This window comes from Taudactylus pleione, unplaced genomic scaffold, assembly GCF_031769625.1.
Source record: "Taudactylus pleione unplaced genomic scaffold, aTauple2 ptg000070l, whole genome shotgun sequence".
NCBI lineage: Eukaryota > Metazoa > Chordata > Amphibia > Anura > Myobatrachidae > Taudactylus > Taudactylus pleione.
The window spans coordinates 2,569,669-2,585,416 of NW_028284472.1; the positions used below are offsets into that span (position 1 = coordinate 2,569,669).

A 15,748-nucleotide genomic window follows, 5' to 3' on the forward strand; every position below is an offset into this window, starting at 1 on the left:
TAAAAAATCTATTTCCTACTTACCATATGTTTTCCCTCAGTGTAGGAGAATGGCAATAGGCATTCAATGGGAACTTAACTTTGAAAAATGGAATGAAGAAGATGATGAATATAATCATATTTGATTGATTTTTTATGATTTGTATTCAACTTTGACTATTGCTGTAGAGTACTTTTATTGGTTTGCTTGTTTTCTTTGGCTCTACTAGAGAGTTTACATATGGTAAAAAGCTGTATTTTGTAAAACTTGGAGATGCCGGGGATTGAAACCGGGGCCTCATACATGCGAAGCATGCGCTCTACCACTGAGCTACATCCCCTATGAGCTGCTATTTTTTTATGCACAAGTGATTGCAGCTTTATATTTTACTAGAGATTTACTACTTTTCAGTGTTATTAGGGATATCTTAGAGGATGGAAGCATAACCATTATACCATGCTTGACTGCAAGGACTTTATGGTTTTCATGGCTGATGAGAATGCAAGTAGATGCCCATTCCAAACACTGGAATGCTCTTAAAGTTCTCCATCAGAGACTGGTTTATCATCAGAATCCCCTACTTTTACTATTGAATGGTGTGGCTATTGATCAAGTTTTGCTAACTAGAGGGCTGTCTTACATTCTGTTTGGTCATCAGTGTCAGAACTTAGCATAAGGGCACAAAGGATGCATGCTAAGACTGCCTCTTGGCCACAGCTAGCTAATGCTTCACCAGACAATCTATGTAGAGTTGATATGTTGTCATCATTCCATGCTTTGAAATTTCATTAAGTACTTGCCCTCCAAGCCCATGTCCATCCTCTTTTTGTTCACAAAGTGTTTGAACTTGTCTCTCAATCTTAATCAATTAGTTTTGCTATATTATTTGTCTCGCTCTTTTATTAAACTTTGCTTGAGTTGTCACCTTCAGGTCCCACTGAAAATAAAAAATCTATTTCCTACTTACCATAAGTTTTCCCTCAGTGTAGGAGAATGGCAATAAGCATTCAATGGGAACTTAACTTTGAAAAATGGAATGAAGAAGATGATGAATATAATCATATTTGATTGATTTTTTATGATTTGTATTCAACTTTGACTATTGCTGTAGAGTACTTTTATTGGTTTGCTTGTTTTCTTTGGCTCTACTACAGAGTTTACATATGGTAAAAAGCTGTATTTTGTAAAACTTGGAGATGCCGGGGACTCTTACATGCGAAGCATGCGCTCTACCACTGAGCAACATCCCGTATGAGCTGCTATTTTTTTATGCACAAGTGATTGCAGCTTTACATTTCACTAGAGATTTACTACTTTTCAGTGTTATTAGGGATATTTTAGAGGATGGAAGCATAACCTTTATACCATGCTTGACTGCAAGGACTTTATGGTTTTCATGGGTGATGAGAATGCAAGTAGAAGCCCATTCCAAACATTGGAATGCTCTTAAAGTTCTCCATCAGAGACTGGTTTATCATCAGAATCCCCTACTTTTACTAATGAATGGTGTGGATATTGATCAAGTTTTGCTAACTAGAGGGCTGTCTTACATTCTGTTTGGTCATCAGTGTCAGAACTTAGTAGAAGGGAACAAAGGATGCATGCTATGACTGCCTTTCTGGCATTGCTAGCTAATGCTTCACCAGACAATCTAAGTAGAGTTCATATGTTGTCATCATTCCATGCTTTGAAATTTCATTAAGTGCTTGCCCTCCAAGCCCATGTCCATCCTCTTTTTGTTCACAAAGTGTTTGAACTTGTCTTTCAATCTTAAACAATTAGTTTTGCTATATTATTTGTCTCGCTCTTTTATTAAACTTTGCTCAGGTAGTCACCTTCAGTTCCCACTGAAAATAAAAAATCTATTTCCTACTTACCATATGTTTTCCCTCAGTGTAGGAGAATGGCAATAGGCATTCAATGGGAACTTAACTTTGAAAAATGGAATGAAGAAGATGATGAATATAATCATATTTGATTGATTTTTTATGATTTGTATTCAACTTTGACTATTGCTGTAGAGTACTTTTATTGGTTTGCTTGTTTTCTTTGGCTCTACTAGAGAGTTTACATATGGTAAAAAGCTGTATTTTGTAAAACTTGGAGATGCCGGGGATTGAATCCGGGGCCTCATACATGCGAAGCATGCGCTCTACCACTGAGCTATATCCCCTATGAGCTGCTATTTTTTTATGCACAAGTGATTGCAGCTTTACATTTCACTAGAGATTTACTACTTTTCAGTGTTATTAGGGATATCTTAGAGGATGGAAGCATAACCATTATACCATGGTTGACTGCAAGGACTTTATGGTTTTCATGGCTGATGAGAATGCAAGTAGATGCCCATTCCGAACATTGGAATGCTCTTAAAGTTCTCCATCAGAGACTGGTTCATCATCAGAATCCCCTACTTTTACTAATGAATGGTGTGGATATTGATCAAGTTTTGCTAACTAGAGGGCTGTCTTACATTCTGTTTGGTCATCAGTGTCAGAACTTAGCATAAGGGCACAAAGGATGCATGCTAAGACTGCCTCTTGGCCACAGCTAGCTAATGCTTCACCAGACAATCTATGTAGAGTTGATATGTTGTCATCATTCCATGCTTTGAAATTTCATTAAGTACTTGCCCTCCAAGCCCATGTCCATCCTCTTTTTGTTCACAAAGTGTTTGAACTTGTCTCTCAATCTTAATCAATTAGTTTTGCTATATTATTTGTCTCGCTCTTCTATTAAACTTTGCTTGAGTTGTCGCCTTCAGGTCCCACTGAAAATAAAAAATCTATTTCCTACTTACCATAAGTTTTCCCTCAGTGTAGGAGAATGGCAATAAGCATTCAATGGGAACTTAACTTTGAAAAATGGAATGAAGAAGATGATGAATATAATCATATTTGATTGATTTTTTATGATTTGTATTCAACTTTGACTATTGCTGTAGAGTACTTTTATTGGTTTGCTTGTTTTCTTTGGCTCTACTAGAGAGTTTACATATGGTAAAAAGCTGTATTTTGTAAAACTTGGAGATGCCGGGGATTGAATCCGGGGCCTCATACATGCGAAGCATGCACTCTACCACTGAGCTACATCCCCTATGAGCTGCTATTTTTTTATGCACAAGTGATTGCAGCTTTACATTTCACTAGAGATTTACTACTTTTCAGTGTTATTAGGGATATCTTAGAGGATGGAAGCATAACCATTATACCATGCTTGACTGCAAGGACTTTATGGTTCTCATGGCTGATGAGAATGCAAGTAGATGCCCCTTCCAAACACTGGAATGCTCTTAAAGTTCTCCATCAGAGACTGGTTTATCATCAGAATCCCCTACTTTTACTAATGAATGGTGTGGATATTGATCAAGTTTTGCTAACTAGAGGGCTGTCTTACATTCTGTTTGGTCATCAGTGTCAGAACTTAGCAGAAGGGCACAAAGGATGCATGCTAAGACTGCCTCTTGGGCATTGCTAGCTAATGCTTCACCAGACAATCTATGTAGAGTTGATATGTTGTCATCATTCCATGCTTTGAAATTTCATTAAGTGCTTGCCCTCCAAGCCCATGTCCATCCTCTTTTTGTTCATAAAGTGGTTGAACTTGTCTCTCAATCTTAATCATTTAGTTCTGCTATATTATTTGTCTCGCTCTTTTATTAAACTTTGCTCAGGTAGTCGCCTTCAGTTCCCACTGAGAATAAAAAATCTATTTCCTACTTACCATATGTTTTCCCTCAGTGTAGGAGAATGGCAATAGGCATTCAATGGGAACTTAACTTTGAAAAATGGAATGAAGAAGATGATGAATATAATCATATTTGATTAATTTTTTATGATTTGTATTCAACTTTGACTATTGCTGTAGAGTTCTTGTATTGGTTTGCTTGTTATCTTTGGCTCTTCTAGAGAGTTTACATATGGTAAAAAGCTGTATTTTGCAAAACTTAGAGATTCTGGGGATTGAACTCAGGAGCTTATACAAGCGAAGCATGCGCTCTACCACCGAGCTACATCCCCTATGAGCTGCTATTTTCTGATGCATAAGTGATTGCAGCTTTACAATTCACTAGAGATTTACTACTTTTCAGTGTTATTAGTGATATCTTAGAGGATGGAAGGATAACCATTATACCATGCTTGACTTCAAGGACTTTATGGTTTTCATGGCTGATGAGAATGCAAGTAGATGCCCATTCCGAACATTGGAATGCTCTTAAAGTTCTCCATCAGAGACTGGTTCATCATCAGAATCCCCTACTTTTACTAATGAATGGTGTGGATATTGATCAAGTTTTGCTAACTAGAGGGCTGTCTTACATTCTGTTTGGTCATCAGTGTCAGAACTTAGCAGAAGGGCACAAAGGATGCATGCTAAGACTGCCTCTTAGCCACTGCTAGCTAATGCTTCACCAGACAATCTATGTAGAGTTGATATGTTGTCATCATTCCATGCTTTGAAATATCATTAAGTGCTTGCCCTCCAAGCCCATGTCCATCCTCTTTTTCTTCACAAAGAGTTTGAACTTGTCTCTCAATCTTAATCAATTAGTTTTGCTAAATTATTTGTCTCGCTCTTTTATTAAACTTTGCTTGAGTTGTCGCCTTCAGTTCCCACTGAGAATAAAAAATCTATTTCCTACTTACCATAAGTTTTCCCTCAGTGTAGGAGAATGGCAATAAGCATTCAATGGGAACTTAACTTTGAAAAATGGAATGAAGAAGATGATGAATATAATCATATTTGATTGATTTTTTATGATTTGTATTCAACTTTGACTATTGCTGTAGAGTACTTTTATTGGTTTGCTTGTTTTCTTTGGCTCTACTAGAGAGTTTACATATGGTAAAAAAGCTGTATTTTGTAAAACTTGGAGATGCCGGGGATTGAAACCGGGGCCTCATACATGCGAAGCATGCACTCTACCACTGAGCTACATCCCCTATGAGCTGCTATTTTTTTATGCACAAGTGATTGCAGCTTTACATTTCACTAGAGATTTACTACTTTTCAGTGTTATTAGGGATATCTTAGAGGATGGAAGCATAACCATTATACCATGCTTGACTGCAAGGACTTTATGGTTTTCATGGGTGATGAGAATGCAAGTAGAAGCCCATTCCAAACATTGGAATGCTCTTAAAGTTCTCCATCAGAGACTGGTTTATCATCAGCATCCCCTACTTTTACTTATGAATGGTGTGGATATTGATCAAGTTTTGCTAACTAGAGGGCTGTCTTACATTCTGTTTGGTCATCAGTGTCAGAACTTAGTAGAAGGGCACAAAGGATGCATGCTATGACTGCCTCTTGGTCATTGCTAGCTAATGCTTCACCAGACAATCTAAGTAGAGTTCATATGTTGTCATCATTCCATGCTTTGAAATTTCATTAAGTGCTTGCCCTCCAAGCCCATGTCCATCCTCTTTTTGTTCACAAAGTGTTTGAACTTGTCTTTCAATCTTAAACAATTAGTTTTGCTATATTATTTGTCTCGCTCTTTTATTAAACTTTGCTCAGGTAGTCGCCTTCAGTTCCCACTGAAAATAAAAAATCTATTTCCTACTTACCATATGTTTTCCCTCAGTGTAGGAGAATGGCAATAGGCATTCAATTGGGAATTTAACTTTGAAAACTGGAATGAAGAAGATGATGAATATAATCATATTTGATTGATTTTTTATGATTTGTATTCAACTTTGACTATTGCTGTAGAGTACTTTTATTGGTTTGCTTGTTTTCTTTGGCTCTACTAGAGAGTTTACATATGGTAAAAAGCTGTATTTTGTAAAACTTGGAGATGCTGGGGATTGAATCCGGGGCCTCAAACATGCGAAGCATGCGCTCTACCACTGAGCTACATCCCCTATCAGCTGCTATTTTTTTATGCACAAGTGATTGCAGCTTTACATTTCACTAGAGATTTACTACTTTTCAGTGTTATTAGGGATATCTTAGAGGATGGAAGCATAACCATTATACCATGCTTGACTGCAAGGACTTTATGGTTTTCATGGCTGATGAGAATGCAAGTAGATGCCCCTTCCAAACACTGGAATGCTCTTAAAGTTCTCCATCAGAGACTGGTTTATCATCAGAATCCCCTACTTTTACTAATGAATGGTGTGGATATTGATCAAGTTTTGCTAACTAGAGGGCTGTCTTACATTCTGTTTGGTCATCAGTGTCTGAACTTAGCAGAAGGGCACAAAGGATGCATGCTAAGACTGCCTCTTGGGCATTGCTAGCTAATGCTTCACCAGACAATCTATGTAGAGTTGATATGTTGTCATCATTCCATGCTTTGAAATTTCATTAAGTGCTTGCCCTCCAAGCCCATGTCCATCCTCTTTTTGTTCATTAATGGTTGTACTTGTCTCTCAATCTTAATCATTTAGTTCTGCTATATTATTTGTCTCGCTCTTTTATTAAACTTTGCTCAGGTAGTCGCCTTCAGTTCCCACTGAGAATAAAAAATCTATTTCCTACTTACCATATGTTTTCCCTCAGTGTAGGAGAATGGCAATAGGCATTCAATGGGAACTTAACTTTGAAAAATGGAATGAAGAAGATGATGAATATAATCATAATTGATTATTTTTTTATGATTTGTATTCAACTTTGACTATTGCTGTAGAATACTTGTATTGGTTTGCTTGTTATCTTTGGCTCTTCTAGAGAGTTTACATATGGTAAAAAGCTGTATTTTGCAAAACTTAGAGATTCTGGGGATTGAACTCAGGGGCTTATACAAGCGAAGCATGCGCTCTACCACCGATCTACATCCCCTATGAGCTGCTATTTTCTGATGCATAAGTGATTGCAGCTTTACAATTCACTAGAGATTTACTTCTTTTCAGTGTTATTAGTGATATCTTAGAGGATGGAAGGATAACCATTATACCATGCTTGACTTAAAGGACTGTATGGTTTTCATGGCTGATGAGAATGCAAGTAGATGCCCATTCTGAACATTGGAATGCTCTTAAAGTTCTCCATCAGAGACTGGTTCATCATCAGAATCCCCTACTTTTACTAATGAATGGTGTGGATATTGATCAAGTTTTGCTAACTAGAGGGCTGTCTTACATTCTGTTTGGTCATCAGTGTCAGAACTTAGCATAAGGGCACAAAGGATGCATGCTAAGACTGCCTCTTGGCCACTGCTAGCTAATGCTTCAACAGACAATCTTTGTAGAGTTCATATGTTGTCATCATTCCATGCTTTGAAATTTCATTAAGTGCTTGCCCTCCAAGCCCATGTCCATCCTCTTTTTGTTCACAAAGTGTTTGAACTTGTCTCTCAATCTTAATCAATTAGTTTTGCTATATTATTTGTCTCGCTCTTTTATTAAACTTTGCTTGAGTTGTCGCCTTCAGGTCCCACTGAAAATAAAAAATCTATTTCCTACTTACCATAAGTTTTCCCTCAGTGTAGGAGAATGGCAATAAGCATTCAATGGGAACTTAACTTTGAAAAATGGAATGAAGAAGATGATGAATATAATCATATTTGATTGATTTTTTATGATTTGTATTCAACTTTGACTATTGCTGTAGAGTACTTTTATTGGTTTGCTTGTTTTCTTTGGCTCTACTAGAGAGTTTACATATGATAAAAAGCTGTATTTTGTAAAACTTGGAGATGCCAGGGAATGAACCCAGGACCTCTTACATGCGAAGCATGCGCTCTACCACTGAGCAACATCCCCTATGAGCTGCTATTTTTTTATGCACAAGTGATTGCAGCTTTACATTTCACTAGAGATTTACTACTTTTCAGTGTTATTAGGGATATCTTAGAGGATGGAAGCATAACCTTTACACCATGCTTGACTGCAAGGACTTTATAGTTTTCATGGCTGAAGAGAATGCAGGTAGATGCCCATTTCAAACACTGGAATGCTCTTAAAGTTCTCCATCAGAGACTGGTTTATCATCAGAATCCCCTACTTTTACTAATGAATGGTGTGGATATTGATCAAGTTTTGCTAACTAGAGGGCTGTCTTACATTCTGTTTGGTCATCAGTGTCAGAACTTAGTAGAAGGGAACAAAGGATGCATGCTATGACTGCCTCTCTGGCATTGCTAGCTAATGCTTCACCAGACAATCTAAGTAGAGTTCATATGTTGTCATCATTCCATGCTTTGAAATTTCATTAAGTGCTTGCCCTCCAAGCCCATGTCCATCCTCTTTTTGTTCATAAAGTGGTTGAACTTGTCTCTCAATCTTAATCATTTAGTTATGCTATATTATTTGTCTCGCGCTTTTATTAAACTTTGCTCAGGTAGTCGCCTTCAGTTCCCACTGAGAATAAAAAATCTATTTCCTACTTACCATATGTTTTCCCTCAGTGTAGGAGAATGGCAATAGGCATTCAATGGGAACTTAACTTTGAAAAATGGAATGAAGAAGATGATGAATATAATCATATTTGATTAATTTTTTATGATTTGTATTCAACTTTGACTATTGCTGTAGAGTTCTTGTATTGGTTTGCATGTTATCTTTGGCTCTTCTAGATAGTTTACATATAGTAAAAAGCTGTATTTTGCAAAACTTAGAGATTCTGGGGATTGAACTCAGGAGCTTATACAAGCGAAGCATGCGCTCTACCACCGAGCTACATCCCCTATGAGCTGCTATTTTCTGATGCATAAGTGATTGCAGCTTTACAATTCACTAGAGATTTACTACTTTTCAGTGTTATTAGGGATATCTTAGAGGATGGAAGCATAACCATTATACCATGCTTCACTGCAAGGACTTTATGGTTTTCATGGGTGATGAGAATGCAAGTAGAAGCCCATTCCAAACATTGGAATGCTCTTAAAGTTCTCCATCAGAGACTGGTTTATCATCAGAATCCCCTACTTTTACTTATGAATGGTGTGGATATTGATCAAGTTTTGCTAACTAGAGGGCTGTCTTACATTCTGTTTGGTCATCAGTGTCAGTAGTTAGTAGAAGGGCACAAAGGATGCATGCTATGACTGCCTCTTGGTCATTGCTAGCTAATGCTTCACCAGACAATCTAAGTAGAGTTCATATGTTGTCATCATTCCATGCTTTGAAATTTCATTAAGTGCTTGCCCTCCAAGCCCATGTCCATCCTCTTTTTGTTCACAAAGTGTTTGAACTTGTCTTTCAATCTTAAACAATTAGTTTTGCTATATTATTTGTCTCGCTCTTTTATTAAACTTTGCTCAGGTAGTCGCCTTCAGTTCCCACTGAAAATAAAAAATCTATTTCCTACTTACCATATGTTTTCCCTCAGTGTAGGAGAATGGCAATAGGCATTCAATAGGTATTTAACTTTGAAAACTGGAATGAAGAAGATGATGAATATAATCATATTTGATTGATTTTTTATGATTTGTATTCAACTTTGACTATTGCTGTAGAGTACTTTTATTGGTTTGCTTGTTTTCTTTGGCTCTACTAGAGAGTTTACATATGGTAAAAAGCTGTATTTTGTAAAATTTGGAGATGCTGGGGATTGAATCCGGGGCCTCAAACATGCGAAGCATGCGCTCTACCACTGAGCTACATCCCCTATGAGCTGCTATTTTTTTATGCACAAGTGATTGCAGCTTTACATTTCACTAGAGATTTACTACTTTTCAGTGTTATTAGGGATATCTTAGAGGATGGAAGCATAACCATTATACCATGCTTCACTGCAAGGACTTTATGGTTTTCATGGGTGATGAGAATGCAAGTAGAAGCCCATTCCAAACATTGGAATGCTCTTAAAGTTCTCCATCAGAGACTGGTTTATCATCAGAATCCCCTACTTTTACTTATGAATGGTGTGGATATTGATCAAGTTTTGCTAACTAGAGGGCTGTCTTACATTCTGTTTGGTCATCAGTGTCTGAACTTAGCAGAAGGGCACAAAGGATGCATGCTAAGACTGCCTCTTGGGCATTGCTAGCTAATGCTTCACCAGACAATCTATGTAGAGTTGATATGTTGTCATCATTCCATGCTTTGAAATTTCATTAAGTGCTTGCCCTCCAAGCCCATGTTCATCCTCTTTTTGTTCATTAATGGTTGTACTTGTCTCTCAATCTTAATCATTTAGTTCTGCTATATTATTTGTCTCGCTCTTTTATTAAACTTTGCTCAGGTAGTCGCCTTCAGTTCCCACTGAGAATAAAAAATCTATTTCCTACTTACCATATGTTTTCCCTCAGTGTAGGAGAATGGCAATAGGCATTCAATGGGAACTTAACTTTGAAAAATGGAATGAAGAAGATGATGAATATAATCATATTTGATTATTTTTTTATGATTTGTATTCAACTTTGACTATTGCTGTAGAGTACTTGTATTGGTTTGCTTGTTATCTTTGGCTCTTCTAGAGAGTTTACATATGGTAAAAAGCTGTATTTTGCAAAACTTAGAGATTCTGGGGATTGAACTCAGGGGCTTATACAAGCGAAGCATGCGCTCTACCACCGAGCTACATCCCCTATGAGGTGCTATTTTCTGATGCATAAGTGATTGCAGCTTTACAATTCACTAGAGATTTACTACTTTTCAGGGTTATTAGTGATATCTTAGAGGATGGAAGGATAACCATTATACCATGCTTGACTTCAAGGACTGTATGGTTTTCATGGCTGATGAGAATGCAAGTAGATGCCCATTCTGAACATTGGAATGCTCTTAAAGTTCTCCATCAGAGACTGGTTCATCATCAGAATCCCCTACTTTTACTAATGAATGGTGTGGATATTGATCAAGTTTTGCTAACTAGAGGGCTGTCTTACATTCTGTTTGGTCATCAGTGTCAGAACTTAGCAGAAGGGCACAAAGGATGCATGCTAAGACTGCCTCTTGGCCACTGCTAGCTAATGCTTCACCAGACAATCTATGTAGAGTTGATATGTTGTCATCATTCCATGCTTTGAAATTTCATTAAGTGCTTGCCCTCCAAGCCCATGTCCATCCTCTTTTTGTTCATAAAGTGGTTGAACTTGTCTCTCAATCTTAATCATTTAGTTATGCTATATTATTTGTCTCGCTCTTTTATTAAACTTTGCTCAGGTAGTCGCCTTCAGTTCCCACTGAGAATAAAAAATCTATTTCCTACTTACCATATGTTTTCCCTCAGTGTAGGAGAATGGCAATAGGCATTCAATGGGAACTTAACTTTGAAAAATGGAATGAAGAAGATGATGAATATAATCATATTTGATTGATTTTTTATGATTTGTATTCAACTTTGACTATTGCTGTAGAGTACTTGTATTGGTTTGCTTATTATCTTTGGCTCTTCTAGAGAGTTTACATATGGTAAAAAGCTGTATTTTGCAAAACTTAGAGATTCTGGGGATTGAACTCAGGGGCTTATTCAAGCGAAGCATGCGCTCTACCACCGAGCTACATCCCCTATGAGCTGCTATTTTCTGATGCATAAGTGATTGCAGCTTTACAATTCACTAGAGATTTACTACTTTTCAGTGTTATTAGTGATATCTTAGAGGATGGAAGGATAACCATTATACCATGCTTGACTTCAAGGACTGTATGGTTTTCATGACTGATGAGAATGCAAGTAGATGCCCATTCCGAACATTGGAATGCTCTTAAAGTTCTCCATCAGAGACTGGTTCATCATCAGAATCCCCTTCTTTTACTAATGAATGGTGTGGATATTGATCAAGTTTTGCTAACTAGGGGGCTGTCTTACAATCTGTTTGGTCATCAGTGTCAGAACTTAGCTGAAGGGCACAAAGGATGCATGCTAAGACTGCCTCTTGGCCACTGCTAGCTAATGCTTCAACAGACAATCTTTGTAGAGTTCATATGTTGTCATCATTCCATGCTTTGAAATTTCATTAAGTGCTTGCCCTCCAAGCCCATGTCCATCCTCTTTTTCTTCACAAAGTGTTTGAACTTGTCTCTCAATCTTAATCAATTAGTTTTGCTATATTATTTGTCTCGCTCTTTTATTAAACTTTGCTTGAGTTGTCGCCTTCAGTTCCCACTGAGAATAAAAAATCTATTTCCTACTTACCATAAGTTTTCCCTCAGTGTAGGAGAATGGCAATAAGCATTCAATGGGAACTTAACTTTGAAAAATGGAATGAAGAAGATGATGAATATAATCATATTTGATTGATTTTTTATGATTTGTATTCAACTTTGACTATTGCTGTAGAGTACTTTTATTGGTTTGCTTGTTTTCTTTGGCTCTACTAGAGAGTTTACATATGGTAAAAAGCTGTATTTTGTAAAACTTGGAGATGCCGGGGATTGAAACCGGGGCCTCATACAAGCGAAGCATGCACTCTACCACTGAGCTACATCCCCTATGAGCTGCTATTTTTTTATGCACAAGTGATTGCAGCTTTACATTTCACTAGAGATTTACTACTTTTCAGTGTTATTAGGGATATCTTTGAGGATGGAAGCATAACCATTATACCATGCTTGACTGCAAGGACTTTATGGTTTTCATGGCTGATGAGAATGCAAGTAGATGCCCCTTCCAAACACTGGAATGCTCTTAAAGTTCTCCATCAGAGACTGGTTTATCATCAGAACCCCTACTTTTACTAATGAATGGTGTGGATATTGATCAAGTTTTGCTAACTAGAGGGCTGTCTTACATTCTGTTTGGTCATCAGTGTCTGAACTTAGCAGAAGGGCACAAAGGATGCATGCTAAGACTGCCTCTTGGGCATTGCTAGCTAATGCTTCACCAGACAATCTATGTAGAGTTGATATGTTGTCATCATTCCATGCTTTGAAATTTCATTAAGTGCTTGCCCTCCAAGCCCATGTCCATCCTCTTTTTGTTCATTAATGGTTGTACTTGTCTCTCAATCTTAATCATTTAGTTCTGCTATATTATTTGTCTCGCTCTTTTATTAAACTTTGCTCAGGTAGTCGCCTTCAGTTCCCACTGAGAATAAAAAATCTATTATCTACTTACCATATGTTTTCCCTCAGTGTAGGAGAATGGCAATAGGCATTCAATGGGAACTTAACTTTGAAAAATGGAATGAAGAAGATGATGAATATAATCATATTTGATTATTTTTTTAAGATTTGTATTCAACTTTGACTATTGCTGTAGAGTACTTTTATTGGTTTGCTTGTTTTCTTTGGCTCTACTAGAGAGTTTACATATGGTAAAAAGCTGTATTTTGTAAAACTTGGAGATGCCGGGGATTGAACCCAGGACCTCTTACATGCAAAGCATTCGCTCTACCACTGAGCAACATCCCCTATGAGCTGCTATTTTTTTATGCACAAGTGATTGCAGCTTTACATTTCACTAGAGATTTACTACTTTTCAGTGTTATTAGGGATATCTTAGAGGATGGAAGCATAACCTTTACACCATGCTTGACTGCAAGGACTTTATAGTTTTCATGGCTGAAGAGAATGCAGGTAGATGCCCATTTCAAACACTGGAATGCTCTTAAAGTTCTCCATCAGAGACTGGTTCATCATCAGAATCCCCTACTTTTACTAATGAATGGTGTGGATATTGATCAAGTTTTGCTAACTAGAGGGCTGTCTTACATTCTGTTTGGTCATCAGTGTCAGAACTTAGCAGAAGGGCACAAAGGATGCATGCTAAGACTGCCTCTTGGCCACTGCTAGCTAATGCTTCACCAGACAATCTATGTAGAGTTGATATGTTGTCATCATTCCATGCTTTGAAATTTCATTAAGTGCTTGCCCTCCAAGCCCATGTCCATCCTCTTTTTGTTCACAAAGTGTTTGAACTTGTCTCTCAATCTTAATCAGTTAGTTTTGCTATATTATTTGTCTCGCTCTTTTATTAAACTTTGCTTGAGTTGTCGCCTTCATGTCCCACTGAAAATAAAAAATCTATTTCCTACTTACCATAAGTTTTCCCTCAGTGTAGGAGAATGGCAATAAGCATTCAATGGGAACTTAACTTTGAAAAATGGAATGAAGAAGATGATGAATATAATCATATTTGATTGATTTTTTATGATTTGTATTCAACTTTGACTATTGCTGTAGAGTACTTTTATTGGTTTGCTTGTTTTCTTTGGCTCTACTAGAGAGTTTACATATGGTAAAAAGCTGTATTTTGTAAAACTTGGAGATGGCGGGGATTGAACCCAGGACCTCTTACATGCGAAGCATGCGCTCTACCACTGAGCAACATCCCCTATGAGCTGCTATTTTTTTATGCACAAGTGATTGCAGCTTTACATTTCACTAGAGATTTACTACTTTTCAGTGTTATTAGGGATATCTTAGAGGATGGAAGCATAACCTTTACACCATGCTTGACTGCAAGGACTTTATAGTTTTCATGGCTGAAGAGAATGCAGGTAGATGCCCATTTCAAACACTGGAATGCTCTTAAAGTTCTCCATCAGTGACTGGTTTATCATCAGAATCCCCTACTTTTACTAATGAATGGTGTGGATATTGATCAAGCTTTGCTAACTAGAGGGCTGTCTTACATTCTGTTTGGTCATCAGTGTCAGAACTTAGCAGAAGGGCACAAAGGATGCATGCTAAGACTGCCTCTTGGGCATTGCTAGCTAATGCTTCACCAGACAATCTATGTAGAGTTGATATGTTGTCATCATTCCATCCTTTGAAATTTCATTAAGTGCTTGCCCTCCAAGCCCATGTCCATCCTCTTTTTGTTCACAAAGTGTTTGAACTTGTCTCTCAATCTTAATCAATTAGTTTTGCTATATTATTTATCTAGCTCTTTTATTAAACTTTGCTCAGGTAGTCGCCTTCAGTTCCCACTGAGAATAAAAAATCTATTTCTTACTTACCATATGTTTTCCCTCAGTGTAGGAGAATGGCAATAGGCATTCAATGGGAACTTAACTTTGAAAAATGGAATGAAGAAGATGATGAATATAATCATATTTGATTATTTTTTTATGATTTGTATTCAACTTTGACTATAGCTGTAGAGTACTTGTATTGGTTTGCTTGTTATCTTTGGCTCTTCTAGAGAGTTTACATATGGTAAAAAGCTGTATTTTGCAAAACTTAGAGATTCTGGGGATTGAACTCAGGGGCTTATACAAGCGAAGCATGCACTCTACAACCGAGCTACATCCCCTATGAGCTGCTATTTTCTGATGCATAAGTGATTGCAGCTTTACAATTCACTAGAGATTTACTACTTTTCAGTGTTATTAGTGATATCTTAGAGGATGGAAGGATAACCATTATACCATGCTTGAATTCAAGGACTGTATGGTTTTCATGACTGATGAGAATGCAAGTAGATGCCCATTCCGAACATTGGAATGCTCTTAAAGTTCTCCATCAGAGACTGGTTCATCATCAGAATCCCCTTCTTTTACTAATGAATGGTGTGGATATTGATCAAGTTTTGCTAACTAGGGGGCTGTCTTACAATCTGTTTGGTCATCAGTGTCAGAACTTAGCAAAAGGGCACAAAGGATGCATGCTAAGACTGCCTCTTGGCCACTGCTAGCTAATGCTTCAACAGACAATCTTTGTAGAGTTCATATGTTGTCATCATTCCATGCTTTGAAATTTCATTAAGTGCTTGCCCTCCAAGCCCATGTCCATCCTCTTTTTCTTCACAAAGTGTTTGAACTTGTCTCTCAATCTTAATCAATTAGTTTTGCTATATTATTTGTCTCGCTCTTTTATTAAACTTTGCTTGAGTTGTCGCCTTCAGTTCCCACTGAGAATAAAAAATCTATTTCCTACTTACCATAAGTTTTCCCTCAGTGTAGGAGAATGGCAATAAGCATTCAATGGGA

General features: G+C 37.3%; 6 non-coding genes across 6 annotated transcripts; all 6 read right to left on the bottom strand.

Moving 5' to 3' along the window:
- Positions 1 to 247: 247 nt before the first annotated feature.
- TRNAA-CGC (transfer RNA alanine (anticodon CGC)) lies at positions 248 to 319 on the bottom strand. Its single transcript has one exon. It is a non-coding gene; the product is annotated as a tRNA-Ala (tRNA).
- Positions 320 to 2,080: 1,761 nt separating this feature from the next.
- On the bottom strand, positions 2,081 to 2,152 carry TRNAA-CGC (transfer RNA alanine (anticodon CGC)). The gene has a single exon. It is a non-coding gene; the product is annotated as a tRNA-Ala (tRNA).
- Positions 2,153 to 3,003: 851 nt separating this feature from the next.
- Positions 3,004 to 3,075, bottom strand: TRNAA-CGC (transfer RNA alanine (anticodon CGC)). The gene has a single exon. It is a non-coding gene; the product is annotated as a tRNA-Ala (tRNA).
- Positions 3,076 to 4,850: 1,775 nt separating this feature from the next.
- Positions 4,851 to 4,922, bottom strand: TRNAA-CGC (transfer RNA alanine (anticodon CGC)). The gene has a single exon. It is a non-coding gene; the product is annotated as a tRNA-Ala (tRNA).
- Positions 4,923 to 12,233: 7,311 nt separating this feature from the next.
- On the bottom strand, positions 12,234 to 12,305 carry TRNAA-CGC (transfer RNA alanine (anticodon CGC)). The gene has a single exon. It is a non-coding gene; the product is annotated as a tRNA-Ala (tRNA).
- Positions 12,306 to 13,154: 849 nt separating this feature from the next.
- On the bottom strand, positions 13,155 to 13,226 carry TRNAA-UGC (transfer RNA alanine (anticodon UGC)). The gene has a single exon. It is a non-coding gene; the product is annotated as a tRNA-Ala (tRNA).
- Positions 13,227 to 15,748: the final 2,522 nt, after the last annotated feature.